The 22,715-nt window shown below is 42.7% G+C and overlaps 1 protein-coding gene and 1 pseudogene across 2 annotated transcripts in view; both read left to right on the forward strand.

The window, feature by feature from the left end:
- The window catches only part of LOC132867671 (zinc finger protein 271-like), an 806,111-nt gene that overhangs the window by 299,694 nt on the left and 483,702 nt on the right, over positions 1 to 22,715 (forward strand). The window lies entirely within an intron of this gene.
- LOC132868129 (5S ribosomal RNA) lies at positions 18,996 to 19,114 on the forward strand (annotated as a pseudogene).

Here is a 22,715-nt window from a genome sequence, read left to right on the forward strand (position 1 = left end):
GTGGAATTTCTTGAAGGGCACTCTCAACGAACACGCCTCCTGGCAATGAAGATGTTTCAGGGGACTCAACCACAAAGAGTGAGCGTGGAGAGTTCTTCCTCATCCTGACATCACCCAAGACAGACACTGTTCTCTGAGCTTCACATTTTCTTTTTAGTTCTACATTCTTCTGATGGACCAGAACAGGGTTGGGGGCATTCGAACAGCAAGCAGCAATATAGCCATCCTCACCACACTTAAAGCAGAACCAAGGCTTAGGGAAATGAGGAGCGTCATGTCGAGGCATGGAGGCATTTGCGACCATGCAGCTGACTTCAACTTGATTTATGCTTGGCTGCAAGTTCATGTCATTCCTAGTGGACAGAGTGGCAACCTGTTTGCACAGCTTGGATATCTCACTAAGCAACCTCTGTGTATCATTTTGTTTCTTTTCTACAGGTACTTCAGTGTTGCTGTAACAGGTGGGTAAGCCATATACTGTGTGGGCATGTGAAATCGCGTTTGAGCTTCCCATATGCTTTTTCATCCTATCCATTTTAGCTGAACAGCGGTCTTCTTCAGTTCTAAGCAGGAGCAGCAATTCGGAGAAAGGTGGAGGACTGTTCTTTTTCTGCTCATGCTGGAGGCTGATAAGCAAGGAGTGGTCCCAGCACCCTCTGCAAAACTGTCGGATTAAGTGTTTGTCTGAATCTTCAAAGTGGACTCCCCCTCTAGAAATGACTTTTTTCAGGAGGGTCTGAAGTCTAAACAAGTAATCTGATGGCTTCTCTCCAGCATTTTGGTTCATGCTCAAGAACTTTGCAAACAGCTCCTCTCCATCCTCTACAACACCAAAAGCTGGCTCAAGATGATTAACATATGCACAAGGGGTTGACGTGGTCCCAAGTGGCTTTACCATGTCAGCGGCTGGGCCAACCAGACTGTCTAGAACAGGGGTGGGCAAACTTTTTGGCTCAGGGGCCACAGTGACTTTTGAAATTTGCCAGGCAGGCCGGGCCAGCACCAAATTCATACATATCGAACATAAACCGGAAAAGCTTTAGTGTTATTGTAAGGCCTTCACTGACAGAGACCCAAATGCAGATCAGATTGACATTTATTTTAGTTCTCAGTCAACAAAGGCAGAGCAGAAAAATGTTTGCAGTTCAATAGATTGGCACTGGATCCATCCAGAAAAGTAATACACACACACACACACACACACACACACACACACACACACACACGCACACACACACGTGACAGTAAGAAAAGTAGCACACTTAATTCTTAAATTACATCTTTGAGCTGCCAGGATGAGTAGGATGCCAGTGTATTTGTATATTTGTGTCAGTTTATACATACAACTAAATTGCATATCATTAAATTGAACTAAATTGCATATCAGTACATATCATTTTTGTACATTTCACTGAACTCGTAGATTTACACCTGAGTGTTTTTTTTTTTAACCATCCACTTCTAGCCTGCCAGTACAACCAACCACCATTAGTAGGAGAGGTACCACACCATTCCAAAATGTTTGCAGTTCAACAGTTTGGGTACCACACCATGCCAACAAGTTTGCAGTTCAATGGTTTGACACTGGATCCATCCAGCCCACAAAATCAAACAAAACAGCTCAAGAAAGCAAAAAACTCCAAGCTGGTTTTCAGGTTCAAAGTCACTCACTGAAATATTTCCAGTCCTCAAAAAATCAAAACACAGGTTCCAAACAGGTTTTCATATTCCAAAAGGCCACTCATAGATCAGAATAACCTACACAGGCAAAAGTCCAGGAACAGATATAAGCAGAAGCAAGGTCAGCTACTCATAATACACCAATAATAGCAGACAGGGACATAAATGAGGTGTGGAGCAGACACCCAAAAGCACATGGTACTTAAAAACAAACACCAGCACTACAGCAGCCACCCACGACAACCAAAATTACTAAGTTATACTTTTTATATTATTATGTCTGTAAACATGTGACTACCATCTTATTACAGCTCGAACATAGTTTTAAAAAGAGAAAGTGTTAATACTCACATTCACTCAGCAACCGCTGCGCTGTATTCGTCCGTTCTTGAGCTGATTGGTTGTTAGCATATGCCTCAGTCACAACCGGCTGTACGTGCTCCTACGGCCAGTCTACGTGCAAAAAATGCAAGAAACGCACGGAGGGAGCACGTGTGATGTGCTGATTTTCGAGCCATAGACTGGCTGCAGAGGTTCTTTGTCATGTCAAACAAACTCTACGGGCGCTTACATTTTTTTCAGGTTGCAAGACAAACTTACATGCGTCTTTCTCCACAAACAAAAAAAACACAGCGATTTGGGAAATGCCAAAAATCGCATGGCCAAAAAATCGTATGTCCGGTTGTGACCTAGGCTATAATTAGCATGCTTGGAGGAAAAGTGCTGTTTGATGTTATATTCCTTTAAAACTGCAACGGTTTCTTTGCAAATAAGGCATACAGCCTTTGATCGGACTTCAGCAAAAAGATATATTTAGTTGTCCATTCTTTATTGAACACCCTGCACTCACTGTCCACTTTTCGTTTTTTAGGACCACTCATTGTAAAGTTTTATCCTGTGTTCTCGAGATCATCAGTGGCACGGGTGCCAGAATGACTTCCATGGCACGCACTGCACCACTCTGCAAATGTAATCTCGCGTGAATACGACTGACTGGAAAGACGGATCTCTAGAACACCTGTCTACGTGATAACACTGAAGCTTATAGTTTATAGATCTGCTCAATCGCGTTTATATGATTGTCTTCCATGGGCCTGATTAAAAATGCCAGTGGGCCGGATGTGGCCCGTGGGCCGTAGTTTGCCCACCTCGGGTCTAGAACCTTCCTCACCTTGTGAGTCTGTGACATAAGGTTCACTAAGAAGCAGCTCAACTTGAGTTTTCCATGCTTCATAATCTACTTCGCCGTTCAGCTTTGGAACTCTTCCTGAGAAGGTGCGGATTTTAGTCTGGCTTGTGTATGGTGGTGCAGAATCATTCCAGATAACATGTTCTACAACTACTCTTTGGACGCTTGGAGGATTAATGACATCATCGGCAAGGCTCAGTGGACTGTACCCAGTGGAGTGGGTGCTCAAAGGGGGAACTCCAGATATGAAAGAGTGACTGTTGCACTGCGTGCTCATGCTCTGAGTGGCTTTGACATCCATGCTGGTCTCAGTGTGTGATATGGGGCTGTCTCCGGGGGTGGGAATGCTGTCTGTTCTCTCAGAAGTCTCTGACTGAATCCATCTAAGCTCTCCTTCCAGGATGCTGGCATATCCTGATGTGGCACTGCCACCTATGGCAGTAGGTACTGTCGGGCAAGCTCTTTGCCCAAATCTTCTTGGCATATGTCTCTAACTGTTCTAACATGCCATAAAGTGGTTGGGTCATTGGGACTGGGTATATGGCCAAGGGTATCTGGGTTGATCATAATTATTGAGTTTTCTGAAGCATAAACTATTAATACCCTGCCATTAGGTTGATTGGGCTCATCAGGAACTCTAATGCATTTTGAAATCTTGCCATTTTATTCAAGAAAGCTATAATTAGCAAGATTTTTCATCAGTGCATATTTGATTGACACCTGCTACTATCAAGCAGCATTGTCCATGTACTTTATAATGGTTGCAAAGATCCATGTTTGACGAAGGTGAGCACTATTTTCAAGTAGCCTAGTTCACTAGAAATATTTTTACAGTGAGGTGTGGTCAAAGGGGTGTGGTACGTGGTCTTAAAACCATTTAACCAATCTCCTGGCTTGCTTGCCAAACTTTCTGTAACCCGCACGACGAGGGAGGGGCTTGTGCAGGAACAGTCTAATTCTAAGTTCTAGGTTCTTGAGGAGACTGGTTTGCTAGACCACAATCAATTACTCACCCCAAACAACACACAACACTCACTGGTATACGGATAAAAAATACAACAAATATTTATTTAGACAATAAGTTAAAGAGAATAAAAGTCATTGACTCTGTGCAAATTTTCAATCATGTAACCAGTATTCTAAGTGCAGTTAGTAAAGGTGTCAATATGAAGAATAAATAACATGTCAATACGAAGAATCTATTTGTGTTTTAACTAGGTTAGTAAAGGTCTCAATATAAAGAATAAATAGCCACTCTATTTATCAATAACTATTTAAAGACTTATTTAATTCCTACTAAAATCTATTTAACTCAGTTAAATTATTAAGTTGTGAATGGTAAGCTGCTTTTGTTTCCTAGGGTTTTCTATGTGATACAAGTGTACCCAAAACACTGTTAAATTGTAACTAGATGTAAAAAAAAACCTGTATCAATACCAATACACTATTAGTGCCAGCACTAGGGTTCTAAATAACAAATAAAAGAAATTAATGAAACAAACAAAATATTAAATAAAACCCAATTGAGATCTCAAAAACAAACAAACAAACAAACAAACAAACAAACAAACAAACAAAAAAACCTAAATAAAAATAAGCCTAAAGAAAACTGAGTGCACCCAAAAATATGAAATTAAAATAAGAAGAATGGAGTGGGGATGTTAAATGTGTGTCTCAGTCCAATTTCTGATCCAAGTCTGCATATTGTGTTTAAATTTGATCCTACCACAGTCACAGGGCAAGGGATGGTGGCAAGTAGCTAAGGCAGAGCAGCCACAGGAGATGTGAGGAGGCATGCAAGGGGGAATGGTAATGTAGCACTTCTCTCACTTGGACCTGTATTGTGCTATTTACCACTTATTTAGACTACTAGATTCCTGAGTTGTGAAATGAGGTAATGACTAGAAATATATAAAAAACTGTAAAACTTTATTTTGTACAGATTCCTGGTATGAAGAAGAGAAGAGCGGTTAAAAGAAGAGTATTAGAGATTAGAGTTATTAGAGAAGAGAAAACAGGCAGAGTTGCAAAAGCGATACGTATATATCCAATACAAAATTAAACAAAATAGTAATAGAATGTAATTCACATCTGTGCTCTGGGAGTAGTGAATAAATAAAAAAAAAACCACTATCGCTAATAATAGTGCACTTCACATTCACTTCCCAGGTGTTCAACTACAAATCAGATATCAGAGTGATAACAATAATAGTGAGCCGTTCAGCTCACTATTAAATTGAGGGAAAAGACCTTACAACTTGTAAACCAGAATAAAATAAAAGCCGTATGGCAATTGTTGGGTATTCACCCAAATACACAACTTTGTACATACAAACAAAAATAAGTGCAAGTAATACTGATACGGTAACAGTGCAATCCCACTCAAAAGTCGTTCACAAAGCATTCATTCACACACAAGTCTATTAAAGAAAGTCAAGTCAAGTTAGAGTATATAAAGTAGGGTCTTCTTTTTTCCAGGAAAGAGAAAAGTATCTTAAATGTCTTATCTGTACTCCTTGAGACAGGAACAGTTGGTGAAGGCGACCTGCAGCAGTTGGCCAGACTGCTACAGGCGCATCAGAGAACGGGGGGTTTCAAGGGACAGGCTCGCCATCTTCAGGTTTTCTCTGGAGCTCGCGGTGAATCAATCCGTATCAAAAAAACCAATCTACACGAAATATCATGACAGTTACTCATCAACTTCCAATCCAAATTTTTATGTGATATTTTCTATAGCATCAGTATCTCCATCAGTATCAACATGTAAACAATCAGTCAGTACCGCTATAGTGCCCTGAAACATAGCAATGTCTCAGCTGTAGCTAGCTGACGGCTAGTGCAAGCTAACAGTAAACCAACACTAGCTTAAGCGGACCGTATACAGTACATATGAATTACAAGGCAAACAAATGTGAATCATTAAGGAAAACTACATGTATAATGAAAGGAAGTGTATACCAATACACACTATACACTGAAATGTCGATCAGAAGTCAAACAAATTACTATTTCCCTCACAATATTAGCAGGCTAATATTAATTTATTGGTGGGCTAATACCATTACATATTCCATAAACACATTTGCTACGGACATTCACGTCAAGTAAATTCAATGTTAAGATTGAATAACAAAAGTAAACGTGGGAATACCACTCATATTCAACAGGTAAGGGTCTATACTACAGAGTAAATACTTCGATTGGTTTTTGTATAACCTTTATGGCTTCTAAATCACTATTATATTCACTATGGAAATTCTGATTCACAAAGCGTTTGAATAACTCACCGAAGTTCTTCAGGTGTATTACAAAAGAGAAAAGGTGTTCAAGTAGAAAACGGGAAAAAGAGAAGTTCAACGGTGGAAAGAAGTATAAGATGTTAAAGAAGAAGTTGTAAAAAGTTATATCAAGACAAGTTCAAAGTGACGTTCTAGGGTTCGTGAGGTTCGAGCTAAAGTCTTGACGTTCAATCTCCAGATGCGCGCGACAGAGTCTATGCGCATGCGCGTGCGGTGCATTAAAATCTAGCAGGGCTACACACTCCCCTCCTGAATCTGCATGAGTCCCTTCATGCGTTACATTCGATTACACATTCAGTATTAACGAAGAATTATCACTAGTGGATATCGAACTGAGTGCAGTGTTAAAGCTTTCTAGGATGGTTTGTGCAAATGAAATTAGGGGTTGACCTAGTTGGGGGTAATGAAAACGACCTGGGGGTTGTCGGGTCCGAGTTGACCTACGCACTAGGGTTTCACCTGCTGTATCTGTAACAGTGTCTGTGGGGGTATTTTGGGGTTGTGAAGCTACAGGTTCTGTGGGTGTAAGAGTGTCTGCATGTTTCTCAGCTTGCTGACGTTCACTACTGGGACCAGGTAAGTTTGGCTCTGCTTCAGTCTCCTCTTCCGAGGAGATTACAGTAGGGATATCCTCAGGACCGTGGGACACCTCACCTTCTGTCACAGGAATTGGTTCATCATTGTGTTCTGATGTATTCACCACAGGCATGTCAGTGACACCTGTCTGAGGGCGGTTCAGAGCTGAGATGGCCTGTTGTGGCATCACTGAAGGGGAATGTCTGTCAAGTGGACGGCAATCAGAGGTTGCAGCAAGGGGCAATGTCTTTGTGACGTCACAGGTTCGGGTGAACCGTCTTTCAATGAAAGGTGATGGGCTGGCTGGACCCTCATCATCATCCGATGAATCATCAGGCTCCTCCTGAGCATTTAGGGATGGATTTGCTCTGGTCTGAGTTCGGCGAACAGGTTCTTGGGTAGCTGACTCATCTCCCTTGTCAGTTGCTCTGGTACGTGGTCGACAGACGGGTTCTGGGGCAGCTGGCTCATCATCTCCATCAGATAGTTGTCCACATGGCAACAGGAGGTCTCGGTGGAGAGTTCTTGTTGGTCCATCTTCACTCACTGGCTGGACCTTGTACACAGGTAAATCTCCCATTTTCTGCAGAACACGATAGGCCACAGGCTCCCATTTATCAGCCAACTTGTGCTTGCATCTTAGACGGAGATTCCTGACCAGAACCTGATCTCCCACTTCCAGTTTGGTTTCTCGCACCCGTTGGTCAAAGTTGTGTTTGTTTCGCTGCGCTAGCTTCTCAGCATTGGCTGTGGCAGTCTTGTAGCTCTCCTGAAGACGAGACTTGAGTTTTTGAACGTACTGGGAATGAGACTGGGGTGTTGCTTCTCTGACTGGCAGGTTAAACGCAATGTCGACTGGTAATCTTGGGTGTCGGCCGAACATCAACTCATATGGACTGTAACCAGTAGCTTCATTCCTGGTACAGTTGTACGCATGAGTGAGCGGCTTCACAAAGTCACACCAGTGACTCTTCTCTTTGTCCTTCAGAGTGCCAAGCATATCCAGGAGCGTACGATTGAAACGCTCAACTGGGTTGCCTCTCGGATGGTAAGGGCTCGTTCGGACTTTTCGTATTCCTGTAACAGCACAAAGTTCTTTGATGATGTTGGACTCAAAGTCTCGTCCCTGGTCACTGTGAAGACGTTCTGGGAAACCATAGTGCACCAGGAACTGCTCCCAGAGACATTTTGCCACTGTCCGTGCTTTTTGGTCTCTTGTTGGGATGGCAACAGCGTAGCGAGTGAAGTGGTCTGTGATGACTAGAACGTCTTTGATGTTTCGACTGTCTGGCTCAATGGAAAGGAAGTCCATGCACACAAGTTCCATCGGCCTGGATGTCTTGATGTTGACCAAGGGAGCGGCACGTTCGGGCTGTGCTTTCCTCCTGACACATCGTCCACAGGTCTTGATTTTGTGCTGAACATCAAATGACATTCTGGGCCAATAGAAGCGCGACCGCACCAAGTCGACAGTGCGGTCGATCCCCATGTGGCCCATATCATCATGAAGGCACTTCAGCACGGAGGCCCTCAACGGTTCAGGAAGCACAAGCTGGTAAGCTAGGTGGTCGTCGCATTGCCGTTTTCGGTACAGGAGGCCATCTCTCATGACAAAACGTTTCCACTCTCTGATCATCAGCTTGGGGTCTTGGGAATGAGTGGCCGGATCTCCCGGTACACTGTTTCCTGCTTCCAGAGCTTTGATCACACATGCAATGGTGGGGTCGTCTCTTTGGTGCTGGATCAACTCATCATTGGTGTACGTGGGTATGAGCACACATCTCTCAAGGTCTGGCTCATCGCCATAGACGTCAGGGACAGCATCGACGTCCATGGCGAGAGACTCAACGAGGGTCATGTCAGGCAGGTCACAGCCACCCCGGTCAGACAGGTGACGGGTACAGACGGCGTCGATAACATTGCAGGAGAGGCTCTTTAACTCTGTTGAAGAGTCCAGGTGCTGTACTGCAAACTCAAGGATTCTCTCTCTCTCTTCCACAGACGATGGGTCATCCCATGATGCACGGGGAATTCGGGAGAGCGCATCAGCATCTTGATTTCTGGCCCCAGCCCTGTACTTGATCTCAAAGTTAAACGTTGACAAGGCCGCTAGCCAACGATAACCCACAGCATCGAGCTTTGCAGACGTCAGTACGTAGGTCAACGGATTGTTATCAGTCACCACTGTAAAGTTGTTTCCATACAAGTAATCCTGAAACTTTTCTACGATGGCCCACTTCAACGCCAGGAATTCAAGTTTATGGGCTGGATATCGGGCTTCACTCTTCGACAGACCCCTGCTTGCATAGGCGATGACCCTCTGCTGACCTTCCTGCACCTGATAGAGTACAGCTCCCAGGCCAACGGCACTGGCATCAGTGTGGAGTTTGTAGGGCAACTTTGGGTCAGCAAACCCAAGTACAGGAGCTGTGGTCAGTCTGTCGATGATGCACTCAAACGCTTGCTGACATGCGTCTGTCCAGCGCTCAGAGAATGGTTCTTTGGGGTTAAAGTAGGTGACAGTTTTGGCAGGCTTCTTGCCATTCTTTCGAGATGGAGGGTACCCAGCAGTGAGGTTTGTTAAGGGCTTGACTATTTTTGAGTAGTCCTGCACAAAACGACGGTAATAGCCTGAGAATCCTAAAAATGACCTCAGGTCTTTGAGGGTCTGGGGTCTGGGCCAAGTCTTCAGTGCACAGACCTTTTCAGGGTCGGTCTCAACACCTTCCCGAGACACGATGTGGCCAAGGTAACGAACACGTGACTGGAAGAACTTGCACTTTTCTGGGGAAAGCTTTAGGCCATTCTCTCTGAGACACTGCAGCACATTCAACAGCCTTGCTTCATGTTCCTCTAAGGAGGTGGAAAACACAATCAGGTCATCCAAAAACACCAGCACTTCCTTCAGATTAATGTCCTTCATGCACTTCTCCATTAATCTTTGGAACGTACTTGGTGCATTGGTGATACCCTGGGGCATTTTGTTGAACTCCCAGAATCCTAGCGGGCACACAAATGCCGTCTTGTGCTTGTCCTCTTCCTCCATCTCTATCTGATAATATCCAGACTTTAAATCCATCACGGAGAACCATTTGGAACCGGTAAGTGCAGAAAACGCCTCCTCAACGTTGGGTAATGCATAAGCGTCCTTGATGGTTTGAGAGTTCAGCTTCCTGTAATCAACACAGAGCCGGACATCGCCATTCTTCTTCCTCACCACAACGATTGGAGAAGAGTATGGGGATTCTGACTCGCGGATTACACCAGCTTCAAGGAGGGACTTCAGATGCTTTCTCACTGCCTCTAGGTCACGTGGATGGATAAGTCTGGCTCGTTGCTTGAAAGGGGTGTCATCTTTCAGCTTTATGCGATGCTTTACAGAAGTGGCATGGCCAAAGTCAAGGTCGTGTTTGGAAAAGACATCAGCATAACTCTTCAGTTTCTCAGAGACTCTCCTCTTCCACTCCTCTGGGAGAGGAGAGTCTCCGAAATCGAAGTTCAAGTTGGAACCGCTTGCTGGAGGGCAGACTTGTGTGGATACTGTGCACTGCATACTGTCAGACTTCTCAATGTTTGGGCAGGCAAGAACTTTATCGGCAACACTAAGCTGTGCAACAACACATCTGAGAGGGAGTTTTATGTCATGGTCTGTCTGGTTTCTGACCCACACAGAGAACTTGTTGGGTGTCTGGCTGGGCAAGGTGATGAGGCATTGCTCAATGCAGATTCCACCAGGCAGAGAGGACAGTGTGGGGGGCTCTACCAGTGCACAGGACTCAGTGAGGGTGGTATTAACTTTCATAGCGCACTCCAGTGCAACTCTCTGACCAGCAGGGATGATTTCTTGCTTTCTTCCTCTCAGTGTCATGAGTCCAATTCGTCCATTGGTGTTCTGGACTTCCCTTAACTTGAGGGTTTTGAGGATCTGAGCATAGGCATTAGTTGGAGAATGCTTAGCTTTGGGGCGGTTCCCATGATGTTCACTGTACACTGTGTCAAGCAAATTAGTTCCTATCAGGACGGGCACTTCACTGTTTGAGCTGGTATCAGGGACAACGAGGGCTAAAGTGGCTACTGCTTTTTCATTGTTCATGAGTTCTTTTGGGAGGATAACACTAATTTGTACATATCCTAGAGATGGCACTAACTGTCCATTCGCACCTTTTACTTCTAGGAGGTGTTCTAAGGGTTGGATAGGCTGTGAGGTCAAGTGTTCATTGTAGAAGGACGAAGAGACTGTGGTGACCTGGGAACCAGTGTCTAGTAACCCACTACATTCAATCCCGGAAATATTTACAATAGCAGTGCACTTCTCACCAACTAACTTTGGCTTGGGGTTAGGTGTATGTTTAACAGTGTGTGACAGGATGGCAGTTCGGTGTTCAGGTTTAGGCTTAGGGCTAGTGGTACTCAGGGCTGCTCCTGTTTGCCCCTCAACTGGAGCAGGGGTTAGTTTAAAGATGCATCAGTGGAGTCTGAATTTAACTCGTCCCAGGCTCTTTGTTTCTGCCTAAGCTCTTTTTGTTTAGCCTCAACAACTGCAGGGTTAGGGGCATTTTCACAGAATGGTGAGATGTGTCCATCGTCACCGCAGTTGAAACAGTACCATGGTCTGGGTCTTTTGTTGAGTTTTCCCGTAGCTCTCTGGGGTGTACTTGAGTTTGTCTCTTGTGATTTTTTAGATGTCTTTAGTTTGGGCCTAGCCCCTAAATGTTCTTTTGTCTGTGACACTTTTAGATTAGCTAACTGGGACTGAAGGTCAGCTATTTGTTTTTTCATGGTCTGGGTCTCAGTGACTAGCTCAGATGGGGGTTGATGGTATGTCATGGGCATGTCAGACTCACTGGCAAAGGGATCAAACACAGTATACAAGTTGGATTGAGCTTTTGTTTTTGTAAAGCCAAGGTGCTGTTTCATGCGGTTGGATTTCGCTGCTTGTTTTTCTTCCTCTGTTCTTAACATGAGCATTAATTCTGACAGTAGTGGTGGGTTATGAGTCCTTTGCTCTAGCTGAAGGGTTGCTATCAGGCTGTTGTTCCAACATCCTCGACAGAATTGCTTGAGCAGCTGACGGTCCATCTGTCTTGGATCTAGCCCACCCCGGTTCACTACAGCACTGAGTGCGACCTGGAGCCGTTGAAGGTAGACTGAGGGCTTCTCACCGGCATTCTGATTTGTGTGGAGGAACTTTGCAAAGAGTTCGTCGGCATCTCCAACATCGGCATATGCAGAATCTAACAGACTGAGGTATGAACTGGAACTGGCTAGGGGGCCTAGGTGCTTTACAATAGTTGCTGCTGGAGTCAGGAGGCTTTCAACAATCTTTCGTACAACTTGCATGTCAGAAAAGGTGGAGTCTCTGAGATAGAAGTCGATGTGGCTTCGCCAGGTCTCATAGTCAACTTCCATGGGAGGAACAGGGCTTTTCCCTGAGAACGATCTCAGTTTGAGGGCACGGTGATGCTGAGGAGAGGTCTCGCTGCCCTTGACAATGTGCTCAACCACTAGCCTTTGGACTTCGGGGGTGTTAAGCTGATGAACAGGAAAGTGTGTTGCAGCACTTGGAGGAGTGGTGTATTGCTGGTCAAAAGACAAGTGCTTGGGGGATGAAGTGTCAACTATAACTCTGGGTAAAGAGAGGGGGCTATTGATGTTTTCTTTGAGGAATGAACAGGGTTTTACTTTGTCAATATCATCCTCTATTTGTATGGATACATCAGTCATGTTACAGTGTTGGGGTTTCATGCGAGAGACTACATGGGGAGATTCACGTTTAGTAGAGCCTTGAATTCGGGCCAACTCTGACTTAAGTAAAGATTCAAAATCTATGCCACCTAGTCTAGCAACATTTTCAAGTTCTGCTATGTAGCTGCTGGTTATGCAAGAACCTAGAGAAGCGGACAGTACAGTAGAGAGGAGTTGAAGGTGGTGTGTTACACTAGAGTCAGAAGGGGATGTTCTAGAGCAAGGCAGCTCATATTTTAAACTTTCAGTGGCAGCGCCACTCTCGTATTCTACAATGGCAGTATTTTGGAAAGGTGGGTTGGGGCTCTCTATTTTAAGAACTCTACCTATCTTGCCATGCATGCCAAGTAATTCAAAGACATACTCATCTGCCTCAGAGTGAGACAGTCCACTTACTAACACCGCATTCGGTACTTTGACATTCTCGTTTCTAATGACATCCATTTTCAGAAGTTAAAAAGTCAGCGTACAAGACGAATATAAATTCACAATATATCAAAGAGGAGACTGTACAAATTAAAGCCACAACTCTCCTGGCTGGCTCGCCAAATTTGTGTAGCACTTCTCTCACTTGGACCTGTATTGTGCTATTTACCACTTATTTAGACTACTAGATTCCTGAGTTGTGAAATGAGGTAATGACTAGAAATATATAAAAAACTGTAAAACTTTATTTTGTACAGATTCCTGGTATGAAGAAGAGAAGAGCGGTTAAAAGAAGAGTATTAGAGATTAGAGTTATTAGAGAAGAGAAAACAGGCAGAGTTGCAAAAGCGATACGTATATATCCAATACAAAATTAAACAAAATAGTAATAGAATGTAATTCACATCTGTGCTCTGGGAGTAGTGAATAAATAAAAAAAAAACCACTATCGCTAATAATAGTGCACTTCACATTCACTTCCCAGGTGTTCAACTACAAATCAGATATCAGAGTGATAACAATAATAGTGAGCCGTTCAGCTCACTATTAAATTGAGGGAAAAGACCTTACAACTTGTAAACCAGAATAAAATAAAAGCCGTATGGCAATTGTTGGGTATTCACCCAAATACACAACTTTGTACATACAAACAAAAATAAGTGCAAGTAATACTGATACGGTAACAGTGCAATCCCACTCAAAAGTCGTTCACAAAGCATTCATTCACACACAAGTCTATTAAAGAAAGTCAAGTCAAGTTAGAGTATATAAAGTAGGGTCTTCTTTTTTCCAGGAAAGAGAAAAGTATCTTAAATGTCTTATCTGTACTCCTTGAGACAGGAACAGTTGGTGAAGGCGACCTGCAGCAGTTGGCCAGACTGCTACAGGCGCATCAGAGAACGGGGGGTTTCAAGGGACAGGCTCGCCATCTTCAGGTTTTCTCTGGAGCTCGCGGTGAATCAATCCGTATCAAAAAAACCAATCTACACGAAATATCATTACAGTTACTCATCAACTTCCAATCCAAATTTTTATGTGATATTTTCTATAGCATCAGTATCTCCATCAGTATCAACATGTAAACAATCAGTCAGTACCGCTATAGTGCCCTGAAACATAGCAATGTCTCAGCTGTAGCTAGCTGACGGCTAGTGCAAGCTAACAGTAAACCAACACTAGCTTAAGCGGACCGTATACAGTACATATGAATTACAAGGCAAACAAATGTGAATCATTAAGGAAAACTACATGTATAATGAAAGGAAGTGTATACCAATACACACTATACACTGAAATGTCGATCAGAAGTCAAACAAATTACTATTTCCCTCACAATATTAGCAGGCTAATATTAATTTATTGGTGGGCTAATACCATTACATATTCCATAAACACATTTGCTACGGACATTCACGTCAAGTAAATTCAATGTTAAGATTGAATAACAAAAGTAAACGTGGGAATACCACTCATATTCAACAGGTAAGGGTCTATACTACAGAGTAAATACTTCGATTGGTTTTTGTATAACCTTTATGGCTTCTAAATCACTATTATATTCACTATGGAAATTCTGATTCACAAAGCGTTTGAATAACTCACCGAAGTTCTTCAGGTGTATTACAAAAGAGAAAAGGTGTTCAAGTAGAAAACGGGAAAAAGAGAAGTTCAACGGTGGAAAGAAGTATAAGATGTTAAAGAAGAAGTTGTAAAAAGTTATATCAAGACAAGTTCAAAGTGACGTTCTAGGGTTCGTGAGGTTCGAGCTAAAGTCTTGACGTTCAATCTCCAGATGCGCGCGACAGAGTCTATGCGCATGCGCGTGCGGTGCATTAAAATCTAGCAGGGCTACAGTAACACAAGAGAGATGGGGACCACAGGTGGGGGACTCCAAGGTATCCACAGACGAAGACGACGGTGACACAGGTTTTCCAGATGTACAAAAAAAAACAGTCAGGATATCTGCTCTTAATCAAGATCTCCAACAATCTCGGGGTCTTGATTGTAGATAAGGATAGATTAGATGTCAGTTTCTCTCTCTCTCTCGGTATTGAAGGTAATCATGTCTATCCAGTTTCTCGATTTCAAGTCTGGTTTTAAAGCAGCAGTTGCTTATTATTATTTGATTAAACACTCTTACGCATGCTCTAGGGGCTATCAGCAAACTCTCAGTGCATCAGAATGGGTTAGGGGGCATCTAAAAATCATATGGGTTACACAAGCTTGCTCAAAAGTAGCCTTCAGTTGAAATATATTATTTCACAGGCCTAGAAATTCATATATTTTTTCGCCAGCCAGCCAGACTAGTTACCTTCCCAAGTAACTAGCCAAACAGAAAATCAACTAGCCAAAATTTGTTCATGTGTGAATTTTACTTCTGTCAAAAATAACACAAAAGAGAGTAGTTACCATTGTTCATGACTAATGTGCATTTATTTCAAGACCCGAGTATTTTGATACTGTTGTTAAATACATAAATGAGAACAACACAGAGCACCATAATATAATATCAACAAATAATAATATATTGGAAAACTTGGCAAGTTGGTGTATGAGTATTGAAAACAAATATACTTACTATCATGACTATAGCACCCAAAATATGTCCAACATGCTTTCTGTATTTAACCATTTATGAGAGAGAAAGCATTAGGAGCTTCATATTGACTAGGAATCAACTTGAAAAAAATTAATTATTCCATAAAAATTGTATCGCAGCCAAGGCCTACCCTGCTCCCACGTTTGCTTATAAGTCTTTTGTCATTTGTCCTTCTTGTACGCTTTATCGGCGGCCCTTTTCTCCTCTTCAGACTGAGGTCGCTTTGTCCCAGTCTCTGGCGGTTTCTGTACACCTTTCAGAAAATTCCACATTGCAACGTAGCTTTGGCAGATGTAAACAACAAAAACACGTGATTAAATGGGCGATAATGTGGCCACATCTATTGAATTTGATAACGTGATTACTGCAATATTCAGTGAGATGCGTTATATGCATGTGCAGTTGTGAAAAAACTGACAGCCTGATTCGTACATGATGTGATTCAGAATTCTGCTAAACCTGATGAGAGACACCAGCTTACTAGAATTGAGGAATGTGTTAAGGACATTAGACACTGGATACTGATTAATTTCCTTCTGCTTAACCCTGACAAGACTGAAGTACTTGTACTCGGACCACATACAGCTAGAAGTAAGTTTTCTGATTCCACAGTAACTCTGGATGGCCTTTCTGTTTCTTCACGTACAGCAGTAAAAGACCTTGGGGTGATTATTGACCCCAGTCTTTCATTTGAAAATCATATTGATAACATTACCTGGATAGCTTTCTTTCATCTCAGAAATATTGCTAAGATAAAAAATTTAATGTCACTACATGATGCGGAAAAAAATAGCTCATGCTTTTGTTACCTCCAGGTTGGATTATTGTAATGCCTTACTGTCTGGATGTTCCAATAAGTGCATACACAAGCTCCAGTTAGTTCAAAATGCAGCAGCAAGAGTCCTTACTCGAACTAGAAAATATGACCACATCACCCCTGTCTTATCCACACTGCATTGGCTCCCAATCAAATTTCGTATCAATTATAAAATGCTACTATTGACCTTTAAAGCACTGAATAGTCTTGCGCCACAGTACCTGAGTGAACTTCTGGTCCTCTATGACCTGCCACGCCTACTTAGATCAAAAGGTGCAGGCTATCTGCTGGTACCTCATATAGTGAAGGTTACATCAGGGGGCAGAGCCTTTTATTACAAAGCCCCACAGTTATGGAACAGCCTTCCAAGTACCCAGAGCACCCAGAGGAAACCCACACAGGCATGGAGAGAACATGCAAACTCCACACTGAATGGCCCCCCTCCACCAATGGGCTCAACCCCAGAACCTTCTTGCTGCGACATGATAGTGCTAACCACCATGACACCGTGCCACCCACTTTCGACCTCAAACGCAAATGTCTTCAGTGTAGGGTGACCATTTCCATAACACCAAAAAGGAGGACATTATTTGGACGGGGGGTCTGGGGGCCCTCCCCCAGAAAATTTTGTATTTCTTAGATGCAATTTCCTGCATTCTAATCAATTTTAAGGTGAATAATGGCAAATCCCATCTGATTCATAGCTCTCAAATTTTTATGTAAACCACAGTGACAAGATTGAGAATGGATTATTTTTATGCAAGTCACTCAAGTTTGGTGAAATCAACATCGCAATTTTGTAGGGTTAAAGATTATGATTGTGGGGAAAAAAGAGTAAGGTCAAAGCATTCATAGTATTTATTATAATTCATGTATTAGCTCTTAATTGGCTAGAACACACAGTATTTATATTTATTAAAAACATTGTGGAGTTAACAAACCACTGAAATTAAACTTAAGGTGCTGAGTACCAAAAAGCACAACATTTGTAGATTCTCAAAGAACAAATACACAACATAACCAGCAACATTATAAAATGATTTAAAGCATTCATAGTACTTATTATAATTCATGTATTAGCTCTTAATTGGCTAGAACACCATCTCATCTCATCTCATTATCTCTAGCCGCTTTATCCTGTTCTACAGGGTCGCAGGCAAGCTGGAGCCTATCCCAGCTGACTATGGGCGAAAGGCGGGGTACACCCTGGACAAGTCGCCAGGTCATCACAGGGCTGACACATAGACACAGACAACCATTCACACTCACATTCACACCTACGGTCAATTTAGAGTCACCAGTTAACCTAACCTGCATGTCTTTGGACTGTGGGGGAAAACGGAGCACCCGGAGGAAACCCACGTGGACACGGGGAGAACATGCAAACTCTGCACAGAAAGGCCCTCGCCGGCCACAGGGCTCGAACCCGGACCTTCTTGCTGTGAGGCGACAGCGCTAACTACTACACCACCGTGCCGCCTGGCTAGAACACCATATTTGTATTTATTAAAAACATTGTGGAGTAACAAACCACTGAAATTAAACTTAAGGTAGATATAGTAGATGTGCATTTGCACTGTCATCCATATCCTAACAAGTTAAGTTGTGAGCAGCTGGTCTACTGGACAGACTCGTGTTTCCAAGTCCCAGCCAGGGCCAGGGGGGCAGGGCACTAGGCACGAGCCAGGAAGATCATCAAAGGATAGAGCACAATGCGTTCTAGAACGCAACGCCTTGCGGTGCGGAGTTCGCATTGCATGCCAAAAAACATCGAGCCATAGACTCTTTATTGTAGATTACTAGTGTGCAGCACAGATCTGCAGTTTCCCTACAAAACATTATTCTAGAACTCTGCTCTTCCAGTCTGGCAAGTTGATATTATATAATTCCGCTCATTGTCTCTAAAAGGAGGACAAATGTGCATCCGGCTTGATGCTGCACCGGACACTGGACAAGACATTGAAAAGATGGACGGTCTGGCCTAAAGCTGGACGTCTGGCCACCCTACTTCAGTGTATGGCAAAAAAAAACCACAACAGAATTGGCCTTGCTGTTCCAGTACTTTTGGGCTTGCAGCTGGAAATACTGTCAGAGCTGTTGCTATCAAAAATGAATCACTACATTCTGAGCAGCTTTGAGAGTGGTGTGGTGGTGTAGTAGTTCGAACTGTTGCCACACAGCAAAATGGTTCCAGGTTCGAACTTCATGGCTAACAGGGGCCTTTCTGTGTGGAGTTTACATGTTATCTGTGTGGAATTCCTCTGGGTGCTCCAGTTTCCTTCCACAGTTCAAAGACATGCAGATGAGGTAAAAATAACCAGCCACTGGGGTTGCACAAGCCAGTGCATATTAAGTGCTAGTCCCAAGCCTGAGTACATTGTATACAGTGTTTGGGGGTGGGAAGCTATGCCAAATCAAATATGTGGTTCGTGGGAGCAGCTGAAAGAAGCAGACTCTACTTAATCTGTTTAAAAATCTGTCTAATTGATCTCAGAAGCTAAACAGAGTTGGGCCTGGTTAGTACTTGAGTGGGAGACTGCCTAGGAATACCAGGTACTGTCAGCATTTTATTTTGCCTTCTTGCAGATATCTGTTTGAATTTCCCCTCTGGGTGGCGCAAGGCAAGCCAAGCCTTGGAAAATGCCACATTTCCAGCTAGCTGTTGCTTACGGCCAAACCACTTTGACAATGCCTGATTCTGTCTGATCTCAGAAGCTAAACAGAGTTGGGCCTGGTTAGGACTTGAGTGGGAGACTGCCTAGGAATCCCAGGTACTGTATGCATTTTATTTTGCCTTCTTGCAGATTTCTGTTTGAATTTCTGTCTGCCTGCCTCAATCCCTCTCTGCCCCTGCCAAGGCCTGCAAGGACACACAGTCACAGCTTAGGCCAAAGCTGTGCCCAAAGCAACCCAACCCCGCACAGACCAGCTCTTCTGTTAATGGCTCTCTCTTTGTTTGACTCTGGGGGAGGGGTTGTAGGCCTTAGCTGTCAGAACCAGGCCCAACTTGCCTGTCTTTCTTAACAGAGAGATAGAGAAAGACAGAGAGAAAAGCAGGCTAGAGAGAGAGAGAGAGAGAGAGATCCTGAAATGTGGAAAAGAGGCGATAGATATGTTAGACTGAAGATAATAATAATAATAATAATTATTATTATTATTATTACAACAATAATAATATCATCATCGAAGTCTAAAAATACAGTAAATCATTTTATCCAATCCTGAGCTATGGGGGTAAACAAAGAGTTCTCTGAGCTGGGTTTCATAAATGCCATAAATAAGCCTACACATATTGTCTAATTACTCAGCAGTATGAGTTGGTGTACACCCAAGTCTGATATTGTTGGAAAGGGCATAGCCTAAGCTTTATTATGGTGTTTAATATGTTGGATTCAAGGCAGTTTAAGATCTGTAAAGGAAGTCAGACATACAGCATGTCTTAAGGTCTTACAACCCAGCAGAATATAGCCATTATTAAAGCTGTCTTAATTTCAGATCTCTGAAGGGCTATATGAACAAGAATGTTCCCTGAGGTCGGCCTTAAGGTACCCTTTAATATGGTTTATGGATACAGTAAATCATTTTATCCAAGCCTGAGCGATGGGGGTAAACATAGAGTTCTCTGAGCTGAGTTTTATAAATGATTTAAGCTATAATAAGCTTTATTTCACCCTTTTGTGTGTGTAAGATCAACCTTTTTCACAATGTTGTCATCATTTGAGCTTGAGTTAACATTATTGACCATCTTTTTTTTTTTTTAATTCATCCTGTGTCTTCTTGTTTGGTTTCCTAGGTAAGGCTTCTCTGAATAAAAGAAGAGCAGGCTGTTGTTCAGCAGGTGTCTGAAGATTTCTGGTGAGGCTTTTCTTATGTCTTCTATGAATAAAATGCTGTTTTGTGGCTTTAAGTTTTCTCATATGTAGGGAAGGTCAGCAATAGTGCTAAACCATCCCCAAATGAGTTAATTTTTTAGTTCTTGGTTTTAAGGGTCTAATGATATATCTATACATATTGTTTTAATTTAAATGCATGAAGTGAGACAACGTGTTTTGCCGTTTGTGGAGACCAGTGTATGTTGTCATGTATGGTTTGAAACATTGCTTTTCAACAAACCTGGTTGAAAACCACAGGTTGATGGGAGGGTCCAACCTGTATGTAGCCCCACCCCCATTTGCATTTCTGTAAGTATAAATACCAGAGGCAGAATCTAGGCCAATCTACCCTGAAGTTCTGCTGAAGACTGCTGAATACTCTGCCAGATTTCACTGTCATTGCTACATGCCTTTGAGCCTTTTGCTGGAGATTCTGCAGAAGATATTTCCATTACTGCTACTACTAAAAAGCTTTATTCCTTTACCACAAAAGCAATTTTAATTGCTACTTGCCCTTGAGTCTTGTGCTCAGAGTTTGACCTTCTTTGTCTTCAATTTGTCCAAGGCTTCACTCATTGCTGAGATATGGATTCAAAGTAAGGAACATTAATATTTACTTGGATATTGTATTGTAAATAGGTGCAGCTAGTTTTGCTTTTGTGATGTTCAGAGTATATGCTTAGCTTTTGAATAATTGTGCTTTTCTTGTTTGTACCTTTCATGCACCTTTTTTTATTCAACCTATTGTGAATTAACCTATTATTATTCCTATTTTAACTACATTTCCTTAATGCCTTTCTTTTCTTTTTCTAGGAAACCTGTATGCAGGCACCATTTGCTTTGACCAGTCTGTTTTAGGACCCAAGAAACACTGTCTTGTCATCTGCACAGATCGTGCATGAAAAACAGTCCTGAAGCTGCCATTGAAACGGTGGTCGAAAAGGCCAAGAATTACGTTTTCCATCTCCTGAAGTATGGCAGGACTTTTGACTATGTGGTCCTTACTCAAATAATGGCTGATGGCAATCCTATCCAAAGGTTGGTGTCTTCCACTTTACTTTTTGTTTAATCTAGGGTTATTCCATATATGCCATTCCTTACATTGAATAATCAATGATCTATTTACATCTGACTGAGGGCAGTGATAATGGGGTTGTAAGGATAATGTACCTAATTTGGAGAATGCTGACATTTCCCCATTCCCCCAATGGGCAGAATGCTTTTGTTTTGGTTAATGGCTCTCCTTTTGTTCTGGTTGATAGCTCTGTGCTGCTGCTGCTGCTGTGTGTGTGTGTGTTTGTGATGAAAGCATAAAAAATAGTTTTGAGTATGAAAACAATCACCTTTTACTAGTTTGATTTCACACACTTTAGTTCATTAACCATTTTCAAATGTTTTGTTTTCCTTATTGAAAGATGGATTGAGGAGCTGGAGCATCATCACTTGGTTGTGACTAGAATCCCACCCTCTCTGCCCAATGCCAAACCAGCCACTGGGCATCGGCAACCTGAAACTGTAACTGGACCCCAGGGTGAGCTGTCTGGAGAGTTTGACGGGGACTTGGCATCTACCAGCAGTGGCGAAGTGTTTCAGTGGTGAGAGTCTCAGTTTCACAACTTATCTGATGATGTGTGTTTTTCAGTGTGGCTCACATTAAATCATAACTATGCACTATTATAACAAAAGTTTTATCCCACATTGCAGTGACCGAGATGTGAATTATTCCAACAAGGCCAACCACAACATGCTTGAGATGGGCCTTTATAAGAAGCATTCTCTGGACCATCCACTGCTGAAGGACTTCACCAAACACCTAGAATTAGATCTCAACTTGTTAGGACTAGGACTGTTTTGGCCTCTAGAGGCCGCTGTTATTTCCTTTTTGTGTCATGTTTGTTTTGGCCTCTAGAGGCCGCCACTGTTCCTGTGTTTTGTGTTGTGTAATTGCCTGTGTCGTCCTGATTATTTTCACCTGTGTTCAATTTAGTTTGTGTATTTATACCCCCTTAGTTCAGTCCTCTTGTCACGGAGTCTTTGTGCTGTTATGTTTATCTCCAGTTTCCTTTGTACTGTGTTTTGTGGATCTTCTGAGCTTTTGCATTTTTGCCTTTTTCTTTTTGAATTATACTCTTTGTTTTTGTTTTTTTTGTTTTGCCCTGGATTGTATATAGTGTACATAGTATAAATAAACCTTTTGTTACTTTTTCTACTTCCGCCTCACGCCTCTGCATTTGAGTCATTCCCCTGGTGGCCTAGTGGGGGTTTGCTGGATCATCACACCAACGAACCAGGTTCGAATCCCAGCAAAACCCTAACAGAAAGACTCCGTCATGACCGACTCAGCAGAGGCTGCTTCAACTGTCTACCCGGCCAACCTTCAGGGAATTATGGCAGCTTTGACACGCTTCGGAGCGACCATGGATGCTCATGGATGTACGCTCACCAGCCAACGTGAGGCCCTTGCTCGCCATGAGGAACTGCTTCAGCAAATTGGGAAAACCCTGGCACAGCT

This window comes from Neoarius graeffei, chromosome 19 (genome assembly GCF_027579695.1).
Source record: "Neoarius graeffei isolate fNeoGra1 chromosome 19, fNeoGra1.pri, whole genome shotgun sequence".
In the NCBI taxonomy this organism is placed as follows: Eukaryota; Metazoa; Chordata; class Actinopteri; order Siluriformes; family Ariidae; genus Neoarius; species Neoarius graeffei.